This window comes from Vulpes vulpes, chromosome 11, assembly GCF_048418805.1.
Source record: "Vulpes vulpes isolate BD-2025 chromosome 11, VulVul3, whole genome shotgun sequence".
Lineage (NCBI taxonomy): Eukaryota > Metazoa > Chordata > Mammalia > Carnivora > Canidae > Vulpes > Vulpes vulpes.
Genome location: NC_132790.1, coordinates 16502033 through 16525006, shown reverse-complemented (window position 1 = coordinate 16525006; position 22974 = coordinate 16502033). Strand labels below are relative to the sequence as shown.

At 34.2% G+C, this 22974-nt stretch overlaps 1 protein-coding gene across 3 annotated transcripts in view; it reads right to left on the bottom strand.

Annotated features, from left to right (window-relative positions):
* SBF2 (SET binding factor 2) overlaps positions 1-22974 on the bottom strand; it is a 466812-nt gene that overhangs the window by 209319 nt on the left and 234519 nt on the right. The gene's annotated exons all lie outside the window — the stretch shown is intronic.

Below are 22974 nucleotides of genomic sequence, written 5' to 3'. Positions count from 1 at the left end.
AGCCAATTATTTTTTAAATCTCTAAGGAAAACTATTTAGTTAAACTACAAATTCCATATAACCTACGAGTATTTGTTTTCCCAAACTTACATTTTGTTTGTCATTACTCTTCAAATCAATGTAACACTCATTAAATATATTAGCTGTTTGGAAATGTACTATTACCTTCTTTATAACTTCATCTCCAAGGACTATACTTAAATTCCTGTTTTAGATGCTGGCATTGTTCAAATAACTTCTTCCTCAAAGTCCATTTGTCTGATGTTAATATAACTATGCCAACTTTGTTGCTGAAATTTTCCTGATATGTCTTGTTCCACCTTTTCACTTCAGCCTTTCTCCACTTCTTAGAAACACAGTTGACCTTTAAAAAAATCCAGTCTGACAACCTTTGTCTTTTAAGTAAGTCATTTAATTGACTTATACTTACGGTGATTATTTCTATATATACATACATATAATAACTTATTCAATATTTTTACTTGTTCTACCTTTTCCCCCCTTTTTCTTTTTCTTTTTTTTTTAATATTTTATTTATTTATTCATGAGAGACACAGAGAGAGAGTTTTCCCCCCTTTCTAAATGATTCATAACTATTCAGGACCTTCTTTTATTCCTTTTTCTAGTGCTGAGTTTATAAATCCTGTTTCTATTTTTCTAGTGGCACTGCTAGAAAATACAGCATTCATACTTAATAAAGTTAAATAAATATATTGTTTCTTATTTTATTCTTTTTACTACTGAATCATCTTTTCTTAAAAAATATCAGTGAACCTTAATGACATGGACACACTAAATCAAGAGTGACTATTAGTTTTCTGAGTTAAAATACCTTCTATAACTCCCTTTACCATGGTTTGTCCCTTCATATGAAGCATGCAAATTTCTTCTTGAGGCATTATAACTGCTATCCTTTTTTTTTTTTATCATTCCCAACTTATCCCATATGACATACCTGAACTTATAATTTACAATTCAAGTTTTTAATTTTACCTCACTTGGACTAACATAGAGTTTCATAACTGGTGTCTCTAATCCAGTCCTTATTCAGTTCAGATCTATTCTCCACAGTCTAGCATGATAGACATGAAATGCAAATCTGATTATGTTACTTTCATGCTTCAAACCCTTCAGTATCTTCCCATCCTTCTGGGTAACTATTTTCAAATGTATTCTTTTCCAAAGAAGCAATTTATAAAGAGAAGCTTTGCTTCAACCTATTTTATATATTAATCTTGTTTCAGCTGGTAAAATGAGGATAATTTAAAAACCTATCTTATAGGATTGCTATAAAGAAGAAATAACACATGATAACCATGTCAGCATGGTACTATGATAATTAATCAAGACATATTAGCTGATATTAAGATTATTGTTGTAAGTATTGTAGTTGCTACCATTAATTTCCTTTGAAGTCAGGGTTCTAATGCTAAAAATGTTTGAAGACATCTGACCTACTAGATTAAGTATGAACTCCATGACCAAATATATTTATGGTTTTACATCTGTATTCCAAACCCAGTTGCCACTTGTATGATCAATATGAAACTAACCTAGCTCTTAGAGCACCTTTTTTAGTTTGATATCTCTGCTTCTTTTGTTCATCAATGAAGACGAAGTGCATGATATCCCCTTATACACTGCTATAACCCCCTTGCCAAGTACTGACTATATATAAGGCACTCAAAACTGTTTCACTGAACTGACAAGCTCTCTGAATGGTGACATGAGTCACTATAAAAAGATATTAAAACTTTCATTAAAAGATGTCAAAAATATCTTTGAAAATTCAGATAAGGAAAGTACAAAATATACATATCATAAATTATAAAATTAATAAATTAAAATTATTTTAAATTAAAAATGTCTTTAAAAAAATAAAAATGTCTTTAAAAAAACAACATAAAAAAATAAGGACAAGTCTCAGACCAAGAGAAATTACATAGAAAGTATATAAATGTAAAAGGATAATCATTCAAAATATATTACCCCTGGCGAGGTTAACGTATCCAAAAAAATACAGTTAAGACCAAAGTGAAAGAGCTTATTACTACCTAATTTTTCTTCTAGGAATTTTATGGTTTCCAGTTTTACATTTAAATCTTTAATCCAGGCAGCCCGGGTGGCTCAGCGGTTTAGCGCCGCCTGCAGCCAAGGGCGTGATCCTGGAGACCCGGGATCGAGTACCACATTGGGCTCTCCACATGGTGCCTGCTTTTCCCTCCACCTGTGTCTCTGCCTCTATCTCTCTCTGAATAAATTTAAAAAAAATTAAACAAAAAATAAATCTTTAATCCACCTGAGTTAATTTTTGTACATAGATTAAGAAAGTGATCCAGTTTCATTCCTTTGCATGAAGTTGTCCACTTTTCCCATCATCATTTATTGAAAAGACTGTCTTTTCCCCATTGTATATTCTTGTCTCCTTTTTTGGAGATTAACTGACCATATAAGCATAAGTATATTTCTGGATTCTAGTCTATTCCATTGACCTATATGTTTTTGTGCTAGTACCATACTGTTTTGATTACTATAGCTCTGTAGTACAGTTTGAAAATAGAAAGTGTGATAATTTCATCTTTGTTCTTTCTCAAGACTGCTTTTGGTCCCATTAATGTTCTTTAGAAATTTTTCCCTACATTCAGGATTTGTTCTAGAATCAGATACTCCATTTAGCTGTTGCATTTCTTTAGTCTTATTCAATATGAAACATTATCACAATCTTTTTTTTTTTTTTAACTGAGGTAAAATTCACATACCACATTAACCAATTTGAAGAGAACGACATGTTGATTTGCTTATGCTGAACCATCATTGCATCCCAGGAATAAATCTTACTTTATCATAGTGTATAAACCATTTAACATGTTGCTAATTTTTTTTTTAAGATTTTATTTATTTATTAGAGAAAGAGAGAGAGTATAAGCATGCACATTCAAGAGCAGGGAGAGAGGCAGAGAAGGAGAGGGACAAGCAGACCTGCATGGAGCCTGATGGGGTACCTGTGATCCTGAGAACAAGACTTGAGCTGAAATCAAGAGTCAGATGCTGAACCAACTCAGCCACCCAGATGTCCCCTGAAATTGATTTTAGTGGAGCATTTTTACCTCTATTGTTAACTGAGGTTCTGGATTGTGGTTTCCTTTTTCAAGCTCAATGTCTGTGATTTTGCTATCAGGGTAGTACTACCCTTATCACATGAGTTTGAAAATGTTACCTCTGCTTCTATTTTTTAGAAGACTTTGAAATGGATAGGTATTTTCAGACAATAATGCTATGAAACTTGAAGTCTACCACAAGAAAAAACTTGGAGAGATCACAAACACATGGAGGTTAAAAAACATCATACTAAAGAATGAAGAGGTTAAAGAGAAGATAAAGGAAGAAATAAAGGGGTGCCACCCAGGTGTCAGCGGTTGAGCATCTGCCTTTGACCCAGGGCGTGATCCCGGAGTTCCGGGATCGAGTCCCACATCAGGCTCCCTGCGAGAAGCCTGCTTTTCCCTCTGCCTATGTCTCTGCCTTCTCTCTGTGTCTCTCATGAATAAATAATAAAATCTAAAAAAGAAAAGAAAAAAAAAGAAATAAGATACATGTAAACTAATGAAGATGAAAACACAACAGTCCAAAACTTCTGGATACACCAAAAGTGGTCATAAGGGGGAAGTGTACAGAAGTATAGTCCTACCTCAAGAAGAAAGAAAAGTCTCAAATACACAACCTAAACTTACACATAAAGGAGCTACAAAAGGAATAGCAAATAAAGCTCAAAGCCAGCAGAAGAAGGGAAATAACAAAGGTTTTAGCAAAAAAGAAGATATAGAAACAAACAAACAAAAAAAACCAATAGAACAGATCAATGAAACCAGGAGTTATGTCTTTGAAAACACTAATAAAACTGATAAACTCCAACTCAGACTTAACAGAAAGAAAAGAGAAAGGATCCAAATAAATAAAATTGTGAATGAAAAAGGAGAGATTACAACCAACACCACAGAAAAACAATTATAAAAGAATATTATGAAAACTTAAATGCCAACAAACTGGACAATCTGGAGGAATGCATAAATTCCTAGAAACATATAAACTACCAAAATTGAAATAGTAAGAAACAAAATTTAAACAGACCCATAACCAGCAAAGAAATTGAGTCAGTGATCAAAAAAGTCCCAACAAACAAAAGTCCAGGGACAGATGGCTTTCCAGAGGAATTTTACAAAACATTTACAGAAGAGTTAATACCTACCTTGCTCAAAGTGTTAAAAAAAGAAAAATAGAAATGCAAGGAAAACTCCCAAACTATTGTATGAGGCCAGTATTACCTTAATTCCAAAATCAGACAAAGACTCCACTAAAAAGAAGAATTACAGCCCAATATGCCTGACGAACATGGATGCAAACATTCTCAACAAGATACAAGCAAATCAAATTCAACAGTACATTAAAACAATTCTTCACCACAATCAAGCAGAATTTATTCCTGGGCTGCAAGGGTAGTTCAATATTTACAAATCAATCAATGTGATACACAACATTAATAAAAGAAAGAATAAGTGGGATGCCTGGTTGGCTCGGTGGTTGAGCACCTGCCTTTGGCTCAGGTCGTGATCCCAGGGGCCTGGGATCGAGTCCCACATCAGGCTCACTGCAGGGAGCCTATGTCTCTGCCTCTCTCTCTGTCTCCCATGAATAAATAAACAAAATCTTTAAAAAAAAATAAAAGGATAAGAACCATATGATTCTCTCAATAAATGCAGAAAAAGCATTTGACAAAATACAGCATCCATTTTTTATTTTAAAAATCTCAACAAAATAGGGATAGAAGGAACATACCTCAACATCCTACAGGCCATATACCAAAGACCCACAGCTAATACCCCATCCTCGATGGTGAAAGACTGAGAGCTTTTCCTCTATGGTCAGAAACAAGACAGGGATGTCCACTCTCACCATTGTTATTTAACATAGTGCTGGAAGTCCTAGCCACAACAATTAGACAACAAAAAGAAATAAAAGGCATCCAAATAGTCACGGAAGAAGTCAAACTTTATTTATAGATGACATGATACTCACAAAAAGACTTAACCAAAACATTTCTAGAACTGATACACAAATTAAGCAGTCACAGGATACAAAATCAATGTATAGAAATCTACTGCATTTCTATACACCAATAATGAAGCAGCAGAAAGAGAAATTAAGGAATCAATCCCATTTACAATTACACCAAAAACACTAAGATAGGAATAAGCCTAACTAGAGAGATGAAAGATCTGTACTCTGAAAACTATAGAACACGGATGAAAGAAATTGAAGAGGACATAAAGAAATGGAAAGACATTCCGTGCCCATAGATTAGAAGAACAAATATTGTTAAATATTTTAAATATCTATACTACTCAAAGCAATCTACACATTTAATTGCAATCCCTATCAAAATACCAAGAGCACTTTTGGACGCCTGGATGTCTCAGTGGTTGAGCATCTACTTTCGGCTCAGGGCATGATCCCATGGTCCTGGGATTGAGTCACGCACTGGGCTCCCTGGGAGGAGCCTGCTTCTCCCTCTGCCTGTGTCTCTGCCTCTCTCTGTGTCTCTCATGAATAAATAAAAAAATATATTTTTTAAAAAGATATTTACAAATGACATATCTGATAAAGGGGTAGTATCCAAAATTTACAAGTAAAATCTTTTTAAAAATTAATAAAATTCAAAACACATGAAATAACAGGTGTTGGTGAAGATATAAAGAAAGGGGTAACATCGTGCACTGTTGGTAGAAATGCAAACTGGTGCAGTCATTCTGGAACAGAGTTTGGAGGTCCCTCAAAAAGTTAAAAATAGAACTACCCTATGATCCAGCACTTGTACTACTTGGAATTTATAGAAAGGATACAAAAATACTGATTTGAAGACATACATGTACCCTGATATTTATAGCAGCATTATCAACAAAGAGCCTGAAATGTCCATCAATTGATGAATGGATAAAGAAGAGATGGTGTGTGTATGTATACACACACACACACACACACACACAGATGATAGATAGATAGATAGATAGATAGATAGATAGATAGATAGATAGATATGAAATCCTGGGTTCATAACATAACTTTCCTATTTTCCTATTTTCTTTAGAGAGAGAGTGTGCATGGGGGGGGGGGTTTGAGTTGAGGGGCAAGAGGAGAGAGAGAGAGAGAGAATTTTAAGCAGGCTCCATGCTCAGTGCAGAGCCTCTATCTTGCAACCCTGAGATCATGACCTAAGCTGAAATCAAGAGTCAGCCGCTTAACCAACTGAGCCACCCAGGTGCTCATCCACACCACTACTTTTTATTTCAATCCACTCCTCCAAGGTCTCCCCATTGACTCCAATAGATATTTTGTCTGTCTCTTCTTCCACTGAGAACTCTGGATACTAATAACATACACATATTTATTCATTTGTTACATCTTCTATTACACATAAAATAGTTTAAAAATTTCTTCAGTCATTCTAACTCAAAACACCACACCAACTAAATAGGAATTCACAATTTGTTTGAAATTCTCTCCTTAAACCTGTCCAAAATTGAGGTTAGTCAAATACTATGTACATAAGTTATTTTGAGTAGTTTTTCCTCTTCAGTGTGGTTAGGTTTTTCACCTGAAAGACAGTAGAGTTTGTTTTTGTATGCTTTCAGTTTTAATTTTTTTTTCTTCCCATCATGACTCACCTAGTATATTTTCTGAGCATGTAAGACCTACATATACTTTCAGAAGTCAAATCTATATAAAAAGGTCTACTCAGAGAAGTGTTACTTCTTTCTTGAATTAACAGTATTGTGCCCTGGTTCAATGAGGCTGAATCAATTTCCTGGTTTTGTTACAATGTACTATAATTATATAAAATATTACTGTTGGGAGGATGTGAATGATGCATACTGCAGGAGTTTCTATGCCAATTTAGCTACTTCTGAATCAAAGTATTTAATATAAAAAATTGGGGGCACTGGGTGGCTCAGTGGTTGAGCATCTGCCTTTGGCTTAGGTCATGATTGTAGAGTTCTGGGATTGAGTCCCACATCAGGCTCCCCACCGGGAGCCTGCTTCTCTCTCTGCCTATGTCTCTGCCTCTCTCTGTGACTTTCATGAATAAATTAATAAAAAATTTATGTAAAAGAACTCTGTAGTTGATATTAGTTTCCAATGGTCGCTATAACAAGTTACATAAACTTGGTGGCTTAAAACAACACAAATATATTACCTTTTATATTCTTTTGTTTTAATGTATAGGTCATTGTCATTAAGTAGTTGTCACTTTGACATGAAGGAAGCCCACATTACATACTGTTTTTTTCTAGTAACAAGATATTCCTTACTAGCTTTGTCTAGATTATGGCACCTTAACTGTTCAGAATTTATCTGGTGAAAGGAAACATTCCCATTTTACCCAGTACACATTTCTGAAATCTGACTTAAGCTACATTGTCAGTTTTACTGCAAAGATGTTTCATATTTTAGCCAAATATTTTTACAGTAAGAATTCAGAATTATTTTACACATTAAAATGTTTGTTATAATGTGGCATATATCTCCTACTTAGCAGATGTTTACTGCATAGCAAATAGAATTTCATGATATTTTATAAAGTTCTCATTGTCAAAACCTTTGATAAAAGTTAAAAGGTTTTGATATGCTCTTTTCCTTAAAATACTGCATCTACCTGTCTCTATTTCATGATTAAATGAATACTTAGCAAAAATATTAGTGTCTGTTGTAATTATAATAGGGAGAGAAGGTGGGGCAGGGGGAGGCTGTTTCTTAAAATAATCACTTTATGTTAAGCCAGTGCTTAAGAGGGAAGATGTTAAGTACTTAGTCCTCCCTATTATGTTATTAGGCAATACAGCTTTTGTAGAAGCTTAGATCTGAATTTGTTATGAATAAAAACAGTAATAGATACTTTATATTTATGGGAAAAAGTTCAACCAGGTCCTGATAACTTTTTAATAAAAACTCTTTAAAACATGTTAACCATTTAACAAATGTACATAATAGTTCAGTTTTTCTTGGTTTATGGAAACATGTATATAAATGTGAATATAAGTTAATTTAAAATTATAATTAAAAGTATTTTTTTAAAAAAACATAAACATTTATGTTAAAGTTCAACAGGACAGAAGCCCTATTTTAGGGTTTTCCAAATTCTAGCTACTGCCCACATTCCTTGGCTCATGGCCCCCTTCCATCTACAAAGCTGACAAAAATCCAGTCGAGATTTCTCATCTATGTGATGTCAGAATGTATCACTCTGAAACTGACTCCTCTGTCTCTGTCTTTCATCTTTTAAAGGCTCTTGTGAAAAATAAATAAAATAAAATAAAATAAAATAAAATAAAATAAAATAAAATAAAATAAAATAAAATAAAGGCTCTTGTGATTTACAAAGGAACTGACCCTCAAGTTAGATTGTTTTTTTCAAGTTAGATTTTAAAGGATAAGCAGAAGTTAGTGAGGGAGACAAGAGCAGAAAGGCTTTCAAAGCTGACAGAAAGCCACATGCAAAGAAACAAAGGACAGAGGAGGAAAAGGCACTAAGAAATCTGTAAGTGGTTTTATCAAGGGCATGTTCAAGAAGAATTCAAATACCATGAAAAAGAATCCAGGCTTTCTTTCCTACAGACTCTGGGGAAGAACTTTTTCCTCTCCACTCCTATCTGAACCCTGTGCGATCCCCCACAAAAAAAGAATCCATACTGATAATCCATGAGAAGATAAAATTCATAGTCGGCATCATTTAGTATTAGATAAATGTGAAGAAGGCAGACATGAAGTTTTAAAGGACTCTAACCACTGACATCAGTAAAAACAATCAGTTTATGATACCAAGAGGAAATATTACACTATACTTACTAAGACATGACTTACGTTAGGATTTATATTAGATATGAGTTAGGGACAATATTCTAGAGCTTAAAGGAGAAGTTCTCTATTACCCAGAAAATAAGATAGTGTATATATACAAATAATTTACCCATGCATAACTGAAGATTAAATTTTGTATTCTTAAATATTACATGCTTTCTTGAGTTTCAGATAATTAAAAGTCTCAAATATTTTAAGAAATTAATGTTTTTATGCCTAACTAGCAATGTTCGTTGCTGTGTTTACAGCTATGCTGTTATTTAGAAATTAAAATTTTTTGAATTGCAAGTCATAATCCGTTTTCTACATAATCTTCAATTATTTCCTAGTCTTTGGTAGTCAATGTCCATCTAAAGCTGCACAATAACAGTAAAGAAGACAAACAAACATTCCAGTGATAATTACTACTGATTTCACTACAATGGTTCACACACATCCTGTTGATTATTCAAATAGTAAAACATTCTGAAAAATTACTTCCTGATCTTAACTTTTCTTTTGGGGTTAAAGTTCTAGAATTCATAGCATCACATATTAACAAATGTATTTATTTCCTGTTTTGAAACACCACCAAAAACTTTTCTCCAGAATTGTCCCCTTCTCTGAATAATAATGATATGTTGCACAGATTTACAACACTATGTCTTCAGCATTTAAATAGGCAAATTGAGGAACTGAATGCCATCCTTTCAAGACAGGATATATTTTAGGAAAGCTTAAATAATTTATTATAGTTCTTTTACATAAATCCACAGCAGAGAAAACAATTAATAATGGTCATGACTTGACACAAGTCAAGGAAAAGGAGATATCACATTTTTTCAATCAATGTATCTACCATATTTCAAGTATGGGAACTTAGCAATAAAGAAAAACAAGATCTCTACTTTTGCAAATTAACTAAAGCTTTATATAAGTTTATATACTTTAGTTTTATAACTATCACTGAGAGGCAACATTTAATATGCTACAAATTCAGTTTATCATTTCTAAATATGGTAGAAAAGGAAATCTTCTAAGTAAAAATAGTTTAAAAAGGTAACTGAATTGGGTAACCATGTATATTTTAGTGGTTATGAACAAGGACTATTCCCTTCAGTATGACATGAATTAAATATACTTTATGAGCCTATAAATAGAGCTGAGAAATGTGGTAATCTTTAAATATAAGAAGTCAATTAACAAATACATATGACCACAAATAATTCAAATCTAAAATTGAGATACTCCCAAATACAATCCATAAATGGCCCAACTCAACCAAAACTGTGTAAAAAGGTACAATGCATTCCTTTTCTTGTTTAACTCTACAATTGATTCTGAATCTGAGGTAATTACATCAGATTATTCGAATCCCAAATGGCCCAGATTCCTAGCCTGTGCCTGTTCTGACTGACCAGTTTTTAAATATCTTTAACATCTAAATTTAAGAGGGAAGCAAATGGGGTCTTGGGAATAGAATAGCAAACAAAAGGGAAGGATAATATATTGAGTAACTGAAGAATTAAAGCAAGGATCAAACAGAAAGGAATTACCTTGGCAGAAATAATTCTTTTACTTATATATATTTTTTAAAGATTTATTTTTTCATGATAGACATAGAGAGAGAAGCAGAGACACAGACAGAGGGAGAAGCAGGCTCCGTGCAGGGAGCCTGATGTGGGACTCGATCCTCGGACTCCAGGATCGCACCCTACAATTGGGCCAAAGGCAGGCGCTCAACTGCTGAGCCACCCAGGGATCCCCCAAAATAATTCTTTTAATTAAAACTTCTTCGTTTCTTCTCCTCTTTCCTTTTTACCTCCACTGTTAAGCCTTTACCAAGCTACTGAGATATATAAGAAATTGCTGAACTCTAAAGAGGGACAAAAAGAAATGTGAGGCAGGCTCATAGGAGATCACAGTTCAGTGAAGATGGCAGGTTGGTAAGTAAATAATTAAACACGATAGAATAGAGACATACACAAACTGCTACAGGGCACAGAAAAAGAGGGTAATTTACCCTGCCATCATTTGTTAATTGCATACTTCAATACTAGAGTAGCCATATTAATTTTTTTAAATTTTTTTATTTATGATAGTCACACAAAGAGAGAGAGAGAGAGAGAGGCAGAGACACAGGCAGAGGGAGAAGCAGGCTCCATGCACCGGGAGCCCGACGTGGGATTCGATCCCAGGTCTCCAGGATCGCGCCCTGGGCGAAAGGCAGGCGCTAAACTGCCGCGCCACCCAGGGATCCCTAGAGTCGCCATATTTTGTAAGAATATTAATCTTTAAGCGCTAAAAACAAAATGAAATTTTAGACAAGAGAATTTTGTGAGAATGAAGGACAACTCTTTTTCCTTTTTTTAAAAAAGACTTTATTTATTCATTTGAGGAAGACAGAGCACACATGAGCGGTAGGAAGGGACAGAAGGAGAAGAAGCAGAAGAAGCAGACTCCGCGCTGAGCAGGGAGCTTTAAGTGGGGCTCTAATCCCAGGATCCCAAGATTATGTCCTGAGCCAAAAACAGCCACTTAACCCCAACTAAGCCACCCAGGTGCTCCACGAAGGACAACTTCCTGGGGGATGTCTTGACTCAAAGCATTGGTATTCATTAAAAGATAACAGTACAAAGAGAGAGATAACTATTTAATAGTAGCATTTAAGCACCATAAAAGGAAAAGGGAGAAGATAGTTTTGAATAAGGATTATTCTGAACTGTCCTCAAATTATATCATGTAACAACCACATGCTCTTTTATGTTTAATCCAGCAAGAGTAGTATATTAGTTAACAAGCTCTCAATTGGTCACTGTCAGTCAGTCTCTGGCAGTTTAAAAATGGTTCTTTTACAAAACTAGCATAAACTTTTAATCTTTAATTTACAAAAGAAAAGTGATGATTTTACTGATCTGACTACTTCCTACAGCCCTATATTCAAGCTTTATCAAGCCTCTTACAATTTTATGAAGACCTTTTATGTGTTCTATACCATTACTTACGTTTTTCCTTCTGCCTGTAATCCCTTTGTCCTCTTTTCTAGCAAGTAAGGTATCTCTTGGTATCTTAGCTCTTGGTATCTCTAGTATTGCATTAATTATACTGTAATATAATCTTTAAAATATGTTATGTTTCTCTACTAGGTTAAAAGTATATCTAGAAGGGGCTGTGATAGTTTCATCTTTATATCACTAGTGACTAGCACAGACCTGGCATATGATATTGGTTTTATAAACCATTGAATAAAAAAAAAAAAAAATACTCCTGCAGGTAGACATTAGAGGAAGTTTATTTTTTGTGCTATTTATTACAAAAAAATTAAATTGAAACAGTTGTCCCAAGAGATCCTTTGGTCTCCAGAGTACAAATGGTAAGCAGTTCCTTCAGAAAAGTATTCCAGAACAGATTAGTGAGAAGATTTAATTTGTTTCAAATCCCCACAGAAAATAGTTGATATTCAAACTGTCAAAAAATGATTAATCATAGATATATAAAACATTAAATTTCCCATTTCCACTTAGAGCACAATATGCCATTCACAGTAATGGTCTAAACACTTATATGTTCAAATTCTACAACTATTTCTTTAACTACATATATTTAGAATGAAAATTACTACTTAATTTTTTTCCCATTTTAATTAAGAATAAGACTAAAACAAAAAATAATGTCATATGAATGAGCTGGAAAAAATTAGTTAAAACATAAACATGGGGATCCCTGGGTGGCGCAGCGGTTTGGCGCCTGCCTTTGGCCCAGGGCGCGATCCTGGAGACCCGGGATCGAATCCCACATCAGGCTCCCGGTGCATGGAGCCTGCTTCTCCCTCCTCCTGTGTCTCTGCCTCTCTCTCTCTCTCTCTCTGTGACTATCATAAATAAAAAAAAAAAAAAAAAAAAAAAAAAACATAAACATGATCCAAGGCACTAGATTTCAAACTCTTAACATAAAAAAACAAAAATTATTCTACAATTGATGCATTAATCATATGGTTCATAAATTAACCAATCAACATCTTCATAAAGGTGTTCATGTAAAAATTATATTTTCTACCACCTAAGCCTTCATTATTTCCTCTGGCATCTTTTCATCTTTCTATTTGAACACTATAAATTATTTTTTATATTCTTGTAAAAGTTAATGTCATTTCAGGAATAATTATATAGTGTTATAGACAGAAGCTTTTCCAGGGAAAGACAAAAGAGAATACCAAAATGTTTCCATTAAAATATTTAAAATATTTTTCTGAAATATTTTTCGATTTCTGAATCGAAAGTTACAGCTACATTCAACATTTTAAGGATGTTTATGTACAAAGTAAAAATGTTTGTAAGGTAAACTTAGGAAAAAGCTCTGGTTATTTTAATCATTTTATTAAAAGTATCGATATTTAGTATTAGAGACAATCAATCAACACAGAAATACTGACCTAATAATAGTTATTGAAAAACTGGCTAATGTTAATTTGAGTAAGCAAAAAGAAAGTACGCATATAAAAAGTTTACACCAAGACTGAATCATGAGGAAATAGAAATTTTGAACAGACCAATAATGAGTAAGGAGATTGAAATAGTAATCAAAACTTCCCAACAAAGAACAGTCGAGGAGTAGACTATTTCACTGGTAAATTCTACCAAACATTTAAGGAATTAATACTAATGCTTCTCAAACTTTCAAAAAAATTGAAGAGGAGGGAACACTCTCAAACTAATTTTACAAGGCCGACCTTACCTTGATAACAGAGCTAGGTGAGGACACTGTAAGAAAAGAAAACTATAGGCTACTATCCCTGATGAATAGATGTAAAAATTCTCAATAAAATACCTGCAAACTGAATTCAGCATCACATTAAACGATCATACACAATCATCAAATCGGATTTATTCCTAGGATCAATCAATGTGATATACCACATTAATAGAATGAAAGATTTAAAAATCACATGATCATCTCAATAGGAGCAGAAAAAGCATTTGACAAAATTCAACATCCTTTCATGATAAAAATTCTCAACAAATTGGGTATAGAAGGAATGTACATCAACATAATAAATGCTATATACAACAAGTCCACAGTTAACATCTTAATTAATGGTAAAACGTTGAAGTTTTCCTAGTAAGATCAGGAATAAGACAAGAGTGCCCACTCTTACCATTCAATTCAACATATTCCTGGAAATCCTAATCAGAGCAATTAGGCAAGAAGAAAAAATAAAAAGCATCCACATAAGAAAAGAAGAAATAAAACTGTCACTATTTGCAGATGATATAATCTTATATAGAGAAAATTTTATTTTTTTAAAACATTTATTTATTTATTTATTTATTTATTTATTTATTTATTTATTTATTCAGAGCGAGAGAGAGAGAGAGACAGGCAGAGAGAGAAGCAGGCTCCATGCAGGGAGCCCGACGTGGGACTCGATCCCGGGGATCACACCCCGGGCTGCAGGCAGCACTAAACCGCTAAGCCACCGGGGCTGCCCCTAGAGAAAATTTTAAAGACTCTACCAAAGAGCTATTAGAACTAATAAACTAATTCAGATAAGTTGCAGGGTACAAAGTCAACATACAAAAATCAGTTGCCTTTTTATTCACTAACAAAAAACTATCTGAAAAATAAATAGAGAAAACAATCTCACAAGAGCATAAAAAATTATTAAAAACTTGTGGACAAGTGGCTAAGAGACACATGAAAAAATGTTCAACATTGTTCAGCATCAGGGAAATACAACTCAAAACCACAATGTGATACCACCTCACACCAGTCAGAATGACTAAAATTAGCAACTCAGGAAACAACAGAATTTGGCAAGGATGTGGAAAAAGGGGAAACCTCTTACACTGTTGATGGGAATATGAACTGGTACAGCCACTCTGGAAAACAATACAGAGGTTCCTCAAAAAAGTTAAAAATAAAACTACCCTATGACCCAGCAATTGCATTGCTAGGTATTTACCCAAAGGATAAAAAAATATAGCGGTTCAAAGGGGCACAGGCACCCAATGTTTACAGCATAAATGTCCACAATAGCCAAAATATGGAAAAGCGCCCAGATGTCCATTGACAGGTGAATGAACAAAGAAGATGCTGTATGTACGTAGGTACGTATGTATGTACACACACACACGCACACACACACACACACACACACACACACACTGGAATATTACTCAGCCATCAAAAAGAATGAAATCTCGCCATTTGCAATGATGTGGATAGAACTATAGGGTATTATGCTAAGCAAAATACCTCAGAGAAGGATAAATACCATATGATTTCACTCACATGTGGAACTTAAGAAACAAAACAGATGAATGCAGGGCAAGGGACAGAAAAAAAATTAGATAAAAACAGAGAGGGAGGCAAACCATGAAAGATGAGTCTTAACTATAGGAAACAAACTGAGGGTTGCTGGAGGAAAGTTCATGGGGTAATTGGCTGATGTGCATTAAGGAGGGCACTTGATGTAATGAGCACTGAGTATTATATGTAACTGATGAATCACTAAATTCTACTCCTGAAATTAGTAATACACTATATATTAACTAAATTGAATTTAAATTAAAAAAATGTTTTAAAACTTAACTACAGAGATGAAAGATCTTTATGTTAAACCCACAAGACTTTGATGAAAGAAACTAAAGGGGTAGCCCCGGTGGCCCAGCGGTTTAGCGCCACCTTCAGCCCAGGGCATGATCCTGGAGACCCAGGATCGAGTTCTGTGTTGGGCCCCCTGCGTGGAGTCTGCTTCTCCCTCTGCCTGTGTCTCTGACTCTCTCTCTCTTTCTCTCATGAATAAATAAAGTTAAAAAAAAAAAAAAGAAAGAAACTTAAAAAGACACAAATAAATGGAACAATATCCTGTGTTTATGAATCAGAAGAATTAATATTGTTAAGATGTTCACACTACCCAAAACCAGCTTATGAATTCAATACAATCTCTATCAAAATTCTAATGATATTTTTCACAGAAACAGAAAAAAAAATCCTAAAATTTATATGGAACCATAAAAGACCCCAAATAGCTAAAGAAATTCTGAGAAACAACAAAGCTGTAAGCATCACAATTCTTGATTTAAAACTGTATTACAAAGCTATAGTAATAGAAATAGTATAATACTGGCATATAAACAAACACACAGATCAATGGAAGAGAAATGAGATCATAGAAATAGACTCACACATATAAGGTCAACAAATATTTGATAAAGAAGCCAGGAATATTCAATGAGGAAAAGATAATTTCTTCAATAAATGGTGCTGGGAAAACTGGATACTCTCATGCAAAACAATGAAATTGGGCCCCTATCTCACATCACGCACACAAAAAAATAAGTCTAAATGGATTAAATACGTAAACTGAGAACCCAAACTATAAAACTACTAGAGTAAAAGCTCCTTTACATTGGTCTTGGCAAAGATTTTTTGAATGTGACACCAAAAGAAAAATTAACAAGTGGGACAATATCAAATTAAAAAGTTTCTACACAGCTAAAGAAATAAATCAGCAAAATGAAATAGCAACTTATAGAATAGATGAAAATATATGCAAATCATCTGATAAGAGATTAGATTAATATCTAAAATCTATAAGGAACATATACAACTTAATAGCAAAACAAACAAAAAACCACCTATCTCATTAAAAACTGGGCAGGGTAGCCCGGGTGGCTCAGCAGTCACCTTTGGCCCAGGGCCTCATCCTAGAGCCTCGGGATGGAGTCCCACGTTGGGCTCCCTGCGTGGAGCCTGCTTCTCCCTCTGCCTGTGCCTCTGCCTTTCTCTCTCTGTGTGTCTCTCATGAATAAATAAATAAAATCTTAAAAATAATAAAAAATAATAAAATAAAATAAAATAAAATAAAATAAAATAAAATAAAATAAAATAAAAACTGGGCAAAGGACTTGAATAGACATTTTTCCAAAGACATGTGAATGTCATGAAAAGATGCTTAGCATCGCTAATTATCAGGGAAATGCAAAACAAAATCACAGTGAGTTATCACCTTACATTTGTTAGAACGATTACTAAAAAGACAAGGATAACAAGTATTGGCAAGGTGGTGGGAAAAAGGCATCCTGTGAGCACTCTTGGTGCAAATACAAATTGGTGCAGGTTTTAGGGAAAACAATATGGAGTATCTGAGGAAATAGACAGATAAACAGGTAGATAGATAAAGCTACCATATGATCCATCAATCATACTTCTTATTGTACATCCGAAAGAAATGAAATTCCAATCTCCAAGAGGTATCTACATTCCCATATTCATTACAGCATTATTCATAACAGCCAAGACATGGAAACAACCTAAGAGTCCATCAAGGGATGAATGAATAAAGAAAACATGTGTAATACAATGGAATGTTATTAAGCCATAAAAAAGAAGAAAATCATTTTTTGTGACAACACGGATAGACATTACAGGCATTAAGTTAAATGAAACAAGTCAGACAGAGAAAGACAAATGCTCTATGTTCTCATTTATATGTGGAATCCAAAAAAAGCTGAATTCACAGAAACAGAGAATAGAATGATGATTGCCAAGGGCTAAGAGGTGTGGGAAATGGGATATGCTGGCCAAAGGGTACAAATTCTAGGTATAAGATGAATAAATTTGGGGGATCTAATGTACAACACAGTGATTAACAATACTGAATTATATACTTGAAAGTTGTTAAGAGAGTAGATCTTAAATAGTATCAGCAAACACATATAAAATCATAATTACGTGAGTGGACAGAGGTGTTAAGTAACCTTACTGTAGTAAACATTTCACAATATATATTTGTATCAAGTCATCACATTTGTAAACCTTAAACTTAAGTAAGGAATGTGTCAATAATACCTCAACAAAGCTGGGGAAAAACATATATGTACAGATGATATAAGACTATTGTTTAACTATGGAAATAGAGTAATGATAGCTGAAGGCCCAAGATCATTTTAGTTCATGACTTTAAAAATGTCTAATAAATAATATACTGTAAAAACTGGGGAATAAGTTTTCTAAAACTAGTGCATTTGCTGTTAAAATACAAATTATAGCTAAACATATACAGCAAAACATGTCATGAGAATTTCACAAAATTATTTGAGTTAAGGAGGGACATCTGAGTTAAACAGCCATGGATTCGACAAAAAAAAAAAAAACAAAAAAAACAAAAAACAAAAAAAAAAAAACAGTCCTGTGAAGGCAATCTTACTAACATTAAAAAAAAAAAAAAAAAAAACCTACAGTTTTCCACACCTAAAACACAAATCTTCAGGTAAACAAAAATAGGTCACATAGCTACAACAGGGAACAAGTAAATAAGATGGCAAGTAAGAGATGAAGGTGATTGACAGGAAATTATGGGGTGATGGTAGAAGTCCACATAACTATTTCAGGAAACCGAGACATCTCAGGCTATGAAAAACAAATTCATTATCTAACAATCCTTGGAGAGAAGAACCAAGGAAATGCTATCATTACATTTAGACCTTCCACAGGAAAACTGGTCAAGGCTACAAAGAATCTTAGGTTTATCTGCTTCCTGTCTGCGCTTTATAAAATCCACCACCACCATCTCACCCCCAACCCAGGTAGTGAACTCTGATAATGGTCTAATAATGGCCTTCAACAACAGTCCAACCAAAATGACTGGTGATAAGAACATGCTTTTAGTCAGAATTATCAGTACCACATGTTTTGGAAACTACAACTCTGCGCTGTTTTAGAGGCATCCTTCTTTCTCCTTCCCTTTCTTATCTTTTCCTTATTTTTTCCCTAAAAAAAGTTAAATTTTGAATATGTAAGCAAAAGATATTTCAGCTTAAACATACTAGATACTAAATAATGAAATTTGATCTTCAAATGACTAATAATCATATGTTCCGGCATACTTCATCCATATGTAGAACATCTTCTAATGAAATAATGATTGTCATTTTCTTCATAGCTAATATATTCACTCAATTATTCTGAAAATATTAATGTCTTCTGAGTCCAAGATATTATACCAAATATAGAGGACACACAGAATAATAAGATAAGGAAGTTCTTAAAGCTCACAGTCTTATAAGGGAAAACTTATTAATAAATAGGAAAAAAGCATGGAGTAGAATTTCCATACTATCCCTGAAGACATATGGGAATCAAACATATCAGCCCTGTCCTGCCTACCTCTAGACCTTCTGTTACCTGAGGATAAAATCTCTAATTTGTTTAAGCACTATATTAAAAAAAAAAAATTATATACACAGAAAGAATTAAAATAGCTTTGTCAGGTTTTTTGTTAAAAGACTTTCTTTCTTTCTTTGAGAGAGAGAGAGAGAGAGAGAGAGAGAATGCATGATTGGAGAGGAAGAGCAGAGGGAGAGGGATAAGCAGACTCTGTGCTGAGTGCAGAGCCCAAGGCCAGGCTGGATCCCAGCACCCTGAGATAATGACCTGAGTCAAAATTAAGTCAGACACTTAAGTGACTAAGCTACCCAGGGGACTCTAGTTTTATCAATTTCAAAAAATATATTTTTATTGAAAGATTAAACACAAATATACAAAACCATACAAATAAAATGGATGGCTTAATGAATTAACTTTCACACACTACTTAAGTCGAGAAAGAGAACTTTGCCAGCAACCCTAAAGGCCCCTTCCATGAGCCCCCAATCAGAACTACCTTTCTATTCTCGTAAGTAACCCTTATCTTGACTTTATTCTATTAACCATTTTCCTGATTTTTTCTATAGTTTTATCATGTGCATTCCTAGATATTATAGTTCAATCTCAGTCTATAAAAATTGGGATGTTTTAAATCACTATTAATCTAGAGGCTACTCCTCCATCCCTTTCTTTATAATTTATTTGTTAAAGAATCTGGGACCTTTGACCAATAGAGTTTCTGCAAATACAGATTTTTTAAAATTTTAATTCCAGTACAGTTAACATACAGTGTAACATTAGTTTCAGGTGTATAATACAGTCATTCAACAATTCTATATATTACTCAGTGCTCATCATGATCAGAGTACTCTTAATCCCCTTCAACTATTTCCCCCACTCCCTCTACCCTCCTCCCCTCTGGTAACAACAGTTTGTTCTCTATAGTTAAGAATCTGTATTTCTCTTTCCTTCTGCTTGTTTTGTTTCTTAAATTCCACATAGAAGTGAAATCATATGGTATTTGGCTTCTCTGACTTATTTTGCTTAGCAGTATATACTCTATCTAGCTCCATTTATGTTGTTGCAAATGGCAAGATTTCATTCTTTCTTATGGTTGAATAATATTTCAGTATACACATATATACTATATTTTCTACGAATCCAAATTTTGACAATTGCAATCTTGTGTAGTTCAATATGTTACCCTATCTTCTGTGTTTTCTGCAATCAGATTTAATCCCTCTAACAAAACTACAGGTAGTGCTTGGCAATGCTAGATATGTATCTGTTTGTTTTTCTTCCTGTGATAATCTTGTTGATGCTCAGATCTTCATTTACTAAAGACTGTAAAATGATGATGTTCTAGTACTATAATTTTTTTTCAATTACTGATAGAATACTTTTTTTTTTAAGATTGATTGATTGATTGATTGATTTGAGACACAGGGTGGGGGGGGCAAAAACACAGGCAGAGGGAGAAGCAGACTCCATGCAAGGAGCCTGATGTGGAACTCGATCCTGGGTCTCCAGGATCACGCCCCAGGCAGAAGGTGGTGCCAAATGACTGAGCCACCTGGGCTGCCCTTGATAGGATACTTCAAAAAAAAGATAATTTTCTAAATCTACTATTGAGTTACCCTGTGCTACAGTTCATAAAGAATGTTTCATTCTTTTATGATAACTTTTCATGATAACAAATCATTTCCCTGTCATAGCCTAAGGCAATAATTTTTTATTTAATATTATTATGAATTCATAGATTTAAAAATATTTGCCAGGGGTGCCTAGGTGGGTCAGTCAGTTAGGTGTCAACTCTTGGTTTTAGTTCAGTCATGATCTCAGGTAGGGTTGTGAAATTGAGCCCCATGTTGGGCTCTGCACTTAGCAGGGAAGTCTACTTAAGATTCTCTTCCTCTTCTTCTGCCCCTGTCCATACATGCTCTCTCTCTCTCAAATAAATAAATAAATCTTTTTAAAAAGCTTTTTGATTTAAAAATTTTAAAAATAAAAATATTTGCTGGGTTTCAACTAATTGCAATTATCACCATTTACGGGTGGCTCAGCAGTTTAGCACTGCCTTCAGGCCAGGGCCTGATCCTGGAGACCCAGGATTGAGTCCCATGTCGGGCTCCCTGCATGGAGCCAGTTTCTCCCTCTGCCTGTGTCCCTGCATCTCTCTCTCATTCTCTCTCTCTCTCTCATGAATGAATTTTTTAAAAATTTCTTTTTAAATTATCACCATTTATGAAGCTCAAATTATACCACCATAGATCAATCACAAATCTCTTCAATGTGGCTCCTGAATTGCTTTGACAAGGCCCTAATAGGTTTTTTTTCTTTATTGAGATATAACTCATATACCATAAAACTCACCCTTATAAAGTATACAGTTCAGGGGCACCTGGGTGGCTCAGTGGTTGAAAATTTGCCCTTGGCTCAGGTTGTGATCCCAGGGTTGTGGGTTCAAGTCCTGTATCAGGCTCCCTACAGGGAGCCTGCTTTTCCCTCAGCCTATGTCACTGCCTCTGTCTCTCATGAGTAAATAAATGAAATCTTAAAAAAAAAAAAAAAAGGGTACAGTTCAGTGGTGTGTAATACAGCTACAAGCTGTAAAACCATCACCAGTCTCTAACTCTGAAACAATTTCATGACCCGAAGAGAAACTTCATTCTCATCAGTCAGTCCATTGTCCCTTCCCCCTAGCTCCTGGCAATCACTAATCTGCTTCCTATCCCCCTGGATTTGCCTATTGTAGACATTTCATATAAATGGAATCATAAAATATATGTCCTTTTAAGTATTACTTCTTTCACTTCACATGTTTTCAAGATTTTCCATTTGTGGCATATATCAACAATTCATTCCTTTTTATAACTGAATATTATTCCATTATGCAGATATATCACCATTTGTTTATTCATTTATGCATTGATGGGCATTTGGTTTGTTTCCAGTTTTTTGCTATTATGAATAATACTGCTATGAATATTCATGTACAAGTTTTTGTATGAATAAACATTTTTATACATTTCCCCTTTTTTAATATTTTATTTATTTGAGAGAAAGAGCAAGAGAGTACAAGCAGGAGGATGGACAGAGGGAGAGGGAGACGCAGGCTCCTCACTGAGTAGGAAGCCTGACTTAGGGCCCAATTCCAGGACTCTGGGATCATGATCTGAGCCGAAGGCAGATGCTTAACCAACTGAGCCACCCAGGCACTGAATATATGTTTTCAATTCACTTGTATAATTTGATGTATTTTAACATATATATGTGTGTGTATGTGTATATATATATGTGTGTGTGTGTATACACATATGTGTGTATACATATATATATATATACACACACACATTGTACACCATCACCACAATCAAGATAACGAACACAAACATCCCAAAGTTCCCTCATATCTCTTTGTAATCCCTCTCTTCACACCCCCAGGGTAGCAAGGGACCTATTTCTAATACTAGAGATTTGACTGAATTGTCTAACCTTTATAGAAACCAAATCATACAATATGCATTCTTTTGTGTAATGGCTTTTTAAAATTTAGCATAATTATTTTCAAATTAATCCATGCTGTAGCATGTATCAATAATTCATTACTCTGTATTGCTAACTAGTATTCTTAATAGTAGTATTAATATATGAGAGATTATTTATCCATTACCATCACCATTATCCACTGCCATTGATGGACACTGATCTTGCCCAGCTTTTACTATTATAAAAAAGTGTATATGAACATTCATATACAAGTGTTTTATGGACAATGCTATCATTTTCCTTAGGTAAATGGAGTGAAAGGCTTAGGAATGGGACGGCTGGATTATTCAGTTTATTTAACTTTCATAGAAAGTTAAACTGGGCTCTAATTCACATTCTCATCAGCAGTGAATTAAATTTACAATTCCTCTACAACTTTGCCAATAT